Source organism: Mustela nigripes, unplaced genomic scaffold (genome assembly GCF_022355385.1).
Source record: "Mustela nigripes isolate SB6536 unplaced genomic scaffold, MUSNIG.SB6536 HiC_scaffold_20, whole genome shotgun sequence".
In the NCBI taxonomy this organism is placed as follows: Eukaryota; Metazoa; Chordata; class Mammalia; order Carnivora; family Mustelidae; genus Mustela; species Mustela nigripes.
The window spans coordinates 2,536,389-2,543,315 of record NW_026739436.1 but is presented as its reverse complement, the minus strand read 5'-3'; the positions used below and the strand labels follow the sequence as shown (position 1 = coordinate 2,543,315).

General features: G+C 40.7%; 1 pseudogene; it reads right to left on the bottom strand.

Annotated features, from left to right (window-relative positions):
• Positions 1–6,087: 6,087 nt before the first annotated feature.
• Positions 6,088–6,480, bottom strand: LOC132008021 (pre-mRNA-splicing regulator WTAP-like; annotated as a pseudogene).
• Positions 6,481–6,927: the final 447 nt, after the last annotated feature.

The window sequence follows — 6,927 nt, the reverse complement described above, 5'->3', positions numbered from 1 at the left end:
GTTTCCATGAATTGTTTCAGTTCTTCTTTGATTTCCTGGTTGATCCAAGCATTCTTAAGCAAGGCGGCCTTTAGCTTCCAGGTATTTGAGTTCTTCTGAACTTTTCCTTGTGATTGAGCTCCAGTTTCAAAGCATTGTGATCTGAGAATATTCAGGGAATAATCTCAGTCTTTTGATATCAGTTGAGTCCTGATTTGTGACCCAGTATGTGGTCTATTCTTGAGAAGGTTCCATGTGCACTTGAGAAGAATGAGTATTCTGTTATTTTAGGGTGGAATGTTCTGTATATATCTATTGGGTCCATCTGGTCCAATGTGTCATTCAATGCTCTTGTTTCTTTATTGATTTTCTGCTTCGATGGTCTGTCTATTTCTGATAGAGGCGTGTTTAGATCTCCTATGATTAGTGTATTCTTATCAATATGACTCTTTATCTTGATTAACAGTTTTCTCAAGTAATTCGCTTCTCCCATATTGGGGGCATAGATATTTACAATTGTTAGATCATCTTGGTGGATAGTCCTTTAAGTATGATATAGTGTCCTTTTTATCTCTGACTACAGTCTTTAGTTTAAAATCTAATTTATCTGATGTTAGAATCGCTACCCCAGCCTTCTTTTGAGGCCCATTGTTATGAAAAATTATTCTCCATCCCTTCACTTTCGATCTGGGTGTATCTTTAGGTTCAAAATGGTCTCTTGTAGACAACATATGGATGGAACCTGTCGTTTTATCCAATCTGCAACCCTGTGCTGTGTATGGGTGCATTTTTGCCATTCACATTGAGAGTGATTATTGATAGATACATTTTTATTGACATTGAGTTACCTTTGAAGTCTTTCTTTTTGTAGATTTCTCTATATTTCTGTTCAATGCTATTCTTAGTATTTTTACTCTTTTATAGAACCCCCCTTAATATTTCTTGCAGTGTTGGCTTCGTGGTTGCATAGTCTTTTAAGCCTTGCCTGTCTTGGAAACTCTTTACCTCTCCATCCATTTCAAATGTCAGTCTTGCTGGATAAAGTATTCTTGGCTGCATGTTCTTCTCATTTAGTGATCGGAATATATCTTGTCATCCATTTCTGGCTTGCCAGGTCTCTGTGGACACGTCTGATGTTATTTTGATGGGCTATCCTCTGTATTAAGGATCCTTTTTGCCCTAGCGGCTTTCAAGATATTATACCTACAATTATAGTTCCCCAATTTGACTGTCAGGTGTCGTGATGTTTTTTTAGGAATGTTTAATCTTGGGTGGGGCTGCTCAGCCTTTAGTACATGAATGCTGGTTCCATTATGGAGTTTAGGAAAAATTTTCATGAAGGACTTGTTCCACTATATCTTCTAGACTTCTTTCTTTCTCCTCCCCTTCAGTGATTCCAATAATTCTGACGTTGGAATGCTTTATGGCATCATTTATTTCCCTGTTTCTGTTTTAGTGGTTTCTAAGTTGTTTGTTCCAGGCTTTCTCCTGATCCTTTCTCTCTGTTTGTCATCCAGATCACTAACTCTATATTCTGTCTCAATTACCCTAGCTTTGAGAGAGTTTAGATTAGATTGGAACTCATTGAGAGCATTGTGAACCTCATGCCTGGTAGCTTTAAGCTCCGCCCTAACATTGTGAACATCCTGTCTGTTCGCTTTCAGATTGGCCCTAATCAATTCCGGTTGGTCATCTTTGAGGACATTTGGGACAGCATCAAGCATAATATTCACAGTACCGTTAGACCAGAAGGAGAAGAGGAATAAAGGACTGGAAAACTTACTTGAAGAAATGAGTGCTGGGGGACAAGATGGCGGGGAAGTAGGAGGAGTCGCCTTTTCAGGCTGTACCCCAAAGTGAACTGATTACCTACCAAAGAACTCTTATCACCCATGACATCAGCCCGAGATCAGAATTATACACGTCTGGATGTCTACAAAGGCAGAAGATGCCAGTGGGCAGGTAAAGCAGAGTGGGAACTATTATAATAGTTAATCCTTGTTGTTCTTTCTCCAAACTAGCTATTGCCTGGATAATAGCTTGAATTCTCTATCTGACATATTGTCGATACCTGTGAGCACTGTTGTAGAAGGTCCATCCTCTATATTTTTCTTCTGTTGGGCATTCCTCCTCCTAGTCATTTTGGTGGGAGATGACTGAACAGATGTAGCTGGATGTATCAACCGTGGTGCAGTCAAGGTGCATCCTGGAACACTTCTGAGCAATCAGGATTCCCCACCCAAACGAGAGACACAAGAAAAGAAAAAGAAAGAAAAAAGAGAGAGAGAGAGAGAGAGAGAGAGAGAAAGAGAGACAGGAAAGAAAGTTAAGATGAAAGAGAAGGTTCAGCCCAAATGGGACCCAAGCTAAGATTTATGAAGTATACAAACAAAAACAGACAAACAAAAAGACTTATACAAGTATATGACAAGAGAAAAAAATATATGTATATGCAAATAGAGGAAGAACCTCGTCAAAAAGAACCCCAAGTGTAAGATTTATATGTTATCAGGACAAACACAAAAACACAGAAACACTGGTGGAAGAAAAATATGGGAGAGTGGTTATAAATTCTTAGTGTGTGTGAGAGGAAGGTTGTTTTGATTCTTCCTCGATGTGTCTTGATATCTTTGTTAAAGGACTCAACTTTCCTAAGATAAAGGGGGATTAAAAATTGGTTTACCTAGAGGATAGTATTGATTGGGGAAAGGGATTACTTTGAAGTTTAACTCTATATGAATATTAGAAGATAAAAATAAAAAGGAATAAACTAGACTAAACTAAACTAGAATGTAAAGAAAGGAATTCAAAAAATAGAAATGCAAAAGAAAAATATAGGTGTATGTATCAAAAAGTTCAGGGTAGAAGATTATTATGGAATTTGATGTACTGTACAGCTCGTTGTGATGGTATATAGGTTAAAGAAATTACCTATGTTAAAATAAAATGAACCAGAATAGTGGGAACAAGTGAAAAATAAAACTTTTCCTATAAAGTAGTGGTTGTTCTCTTGTAGTCCTTTTTTTCCCCTCTTTTTTTTTTCCTTTCTTGGTTTGTTTTTTGGGGGAGGGGCATGACACGTGGGTTTTCAGTCAGTGATGTTCCCTGAGTTAAGTCCTCCCGCCCTCCTGAAGGGAGTGGGCTCTGAGGAAACTGGTTTTTTCCAGGCTTTTGTTCTCTGGCGATTTTTATGTTTATTCACTTTTTTTTTTCTCTCACTTTGACTGCTTTTGATGGTTTTTGTAATTTTAGAGGAAATCAAACCGCACCCTGATCTTCCTCTCAGAGAGAAGGCTCTGTCTGGCTGCAGAGCCTAAATAAGTTCCCCTCTGGCTGCTGGCAGAGCAGTTTCCAAGTCGCAGTCCCTGGGGATGCAGGATCTTTTGCTTGTACCCAAAGCCAAGGCAGTGGCGGCTGTCTGGGCAGCTCCAGACTGCCAGAGAAGTTCCAAGCAGTGATTGCACACTGAGATTTTCCCACTGGCCCGGGGATGGGAGTGCCTGGTCTTTATGGGTCTAAGAGTGCCCAGCTAGTGCATGCCAATTTCAGGGGAGGCTGTGGGTCATGCGTGGGTCTCAGGCTCTGAGAACTGGGCACAGGTCTGAGAGCACCAGACTGGGCCTTCCAAGCACCTCTCTGGGGGGAGAGTTTGGTGCAGGCATCTTAGGTTCTGAAACAATGGCACATATCAAAGGGCACCAGCTGGGCTTTTGTACCTCTCTCAGGGGATTATCTCAGGCTCTATGGTAGGGTTCCTGTTCTGCCGCCTAGTTTGGCTCCCATCCCCTCACAGGATATGAACCCATGCATTATCTGGCGCACTGGCAGCTTAGGGACCAAGATCTGGTTTCTCTGCCGCACTCTCTCTCCCTCAGCACCAGGGGAGGCTGTCCTGGAACCTGGGACTTAAGCCTCTGCCCCTAGCTGCCTGGATTCCCACAATTTCCCCCAGCGATCCTTTGCTCTTTTGGAGTGCTTTCAACCAATCTCCAAGTTAACTCTGGTCCCCAGATGCAGGGCACTCTCGCTTGTATCAGGGTATTACTTTCCAACTGGTTGCCTCTGGTGTCTCCCTCCCCCTTTTGTTTATCTTCAGATATCAGTTGCCATTCCCACTCTGCTTTACCTGCCCACTGGCATCTTCTGCCCCTGTAGAGATCCAGACATGTATAATTCTGATCTCAGGCTGATTTCATGGGTGATTGGAGTTCTTTGGTAGGTAATCAGCTCACTTTGGGGTACAGGCTGAAAAGGCACCTCCTCCTACTTCCCCGCCATCTTGTCCCCCCAGCACTCATTTCTTCAAGTAAGTTTTCTGGTCCTTTCTTCTCTTCTCCTTCTGGTCTCCCTGTACTGTGAATGTTATGCTTGATGCTGTCCCAAATGTCCTCATTCTAACATTCTTTTTTCTTCCTGCTCCTCAGCTTGAATGCTTTACATTCCATTCCCTGGTTCCCAGGTTACTGATTCATTCTTCCTGTTTTCTAATGTACTGTTTATTCATTCCTTCTAGCATATTGCTTATTTCAGTTATTGTATTCTTCAGTTTTTGTTGGAGGCCACTGAACGGTTGGAGTCGTGGACCAAACCAGGCCCTGACTTGTGTCTCCTACCAAGTCCGGACACCTTGACAATGTTAAGGATGGGAAAATTGGGTGCACTGAGAAAGGCTCTGTGCTATGTGTCGTGCACTCACCTGAATGACTTCATACACATTCTCCCTGCAGTAGGGAACAATGTTGCCAGAGTCCTGAGTTTTTATTTAATCATTGTTGTTTGTACCTCCCATGATCCACCTCCCAGCCTGCCACCCTTAGACCCAGATCCACTCCATGGCTGATTGTCTTGCTAATGGCTTTAGCTGAAACTACCTGACATGATGAGGTTTGCTTTTAGTTAATGTAAACTTGTCATAGGAACTTGCAATCATCTGACTAGGTACTGATGTAATGCTCCTCCTATTCTGGTCTGACTTATAAATGCTTGTAAGATGTGGAATAAATTTGGCACTGTTGGACATCATCTTCAGTGTCCCTCTTGCCCCCATCTCTTTGTCTCTTAACTTTTTTCAATCATCCTCTTAGCCCCCATGGTTTCCCTGGTCGATTTGTCACACTGGCCGTGACAAGTTTTGATTGGTATTAGTCTTTCTTTCTTTTTTTAAAGAAATTTTATTTATATGAGACATAGAGTGAGCAATCTAAAGAGAACACAATTTGAGAAAGAGACAGAAGTAGAGGTAGAGGCAGACTCCACACTGATCAGGGAGCCCAATGCAAGGGTCAATCCCAGACCCCTGGGATCATGACCTGAGACAAAGGCAGATGATCAACTGGCTGAGCAAACCAGGCATTCTAGTACATTTTTATTTCAAAGCACATTTATTTTAATAGCAAGAATGCAATGGAAGAAAAGGCCCAAATACAATTACAGAAACACATCACCATCAATTACAATGCTCTTTCAGAAAATACCTGTAACAAAATGTGGATTTAATTTTAATACTGAAAAAAATAACAGTGAGTCTCATCACAGCCAATAACCTTATACTATCTATAATGACATGAATGTTTATAGGGCTTCCAAAAGTTTCATCCTGAAGTTTTATAACACAACTTTATATTTGTACAGTCCTCTGTGAAATTACCCAAAACATTAGCAATCATTCAAAGAACAAACCATTAATTGAAACTGTATTGATCTAAGGCTCAATCTAGTAATACAGAGCCCCAAACCAATTGGTTAAATATATGAACTATTTGTGCTGACATCTATCATTTGATTCTCTCATGACTCTTAAATTGTCCTCAGCAAATAAACTCTTTAATGAAAAAATTTACCTCATTTGAGAGGTAAATTACCTCATTTGAGAAGCTCAACAGGAATCATGAAGTCCATAGTCTTGATAGCAAAGCTGATACATAGTGTCCTTAGCTCCTATGGCCAAGGTTAAGAGTGATGCATATGACAAGTTTCCATTTTAATGGAATATTACATATTCAATTCAGGAGTTCAAGTCTCTAGGTTTTCATTCCTCCAAAAACTTAAGACTTCTGTTTCTCTATCTATTTTCTTCAAACAGAAACATTTCTTAAGGCTCTACTTGTTCTAGAAGGGGAATTTTTCAGAGGTGGCCACTTTGGAATAGTCCAACACAATCAAGCCTCTATCAGGTGTAAACTCCCAGACATTCAGTTCCATTGTTGATCTCATTTGGGTAATGCTGGACTATTGGACTTGCTTGAGGTACTGGATTTGAGTAGTACACGCTTGTATCTCTTTCTCGCTCGTTGCTGACAAGTATTGTTGCTCTTTTAGTTTTTCTTCAGACTTCCTTTCCCTGGTTACATCATTAGAATTCATATCTGGTCCCTTGGCCTCTGAAGCTTGGGCATATGGTTCATACTGTTTCTATCTCAGAATTAACTCATCTCATGCCATAACTTTGAAGTCTGTTTTACTCAGTCGAACCAATATGGGAGGAGGTTCCTCATTGGTCATATTGAATCATCTCCATATAGAGGCTGACTGTTATCACCCAGTCACATAGGCCAAGACTGTGCTGCTGCTGGCCACCCAGGCTGCCAGGCCAGGCTACTATTTCCAGTGTGGCTCTTCTCTGATTGGCTCTTTATATTGTATATCTCTTTATGTTATTTGCCTCCCTTTTTCTTGAGGTCTGTGAGCACCTTTATGATCACATTTCTTCAAATTCTTTATCAGACACATTGCTGATCTCTGTCCTGTGTAGTTCTTTTTCTGACATTTAGTTTTGATTTTTGTTTATTTGGAACATACTTATCCATTTCCTCATTTTGCCTGGCTTTCTGTGATCACTCTCAATGATCTCCAGCACATCTATTCAGGTTATTTTCAAAATGCTTCTTCCATGCTGTGTCCCATGTTGAGTGATACATTGCTCTACCCTTTTAGATTGGAGTCTTCATT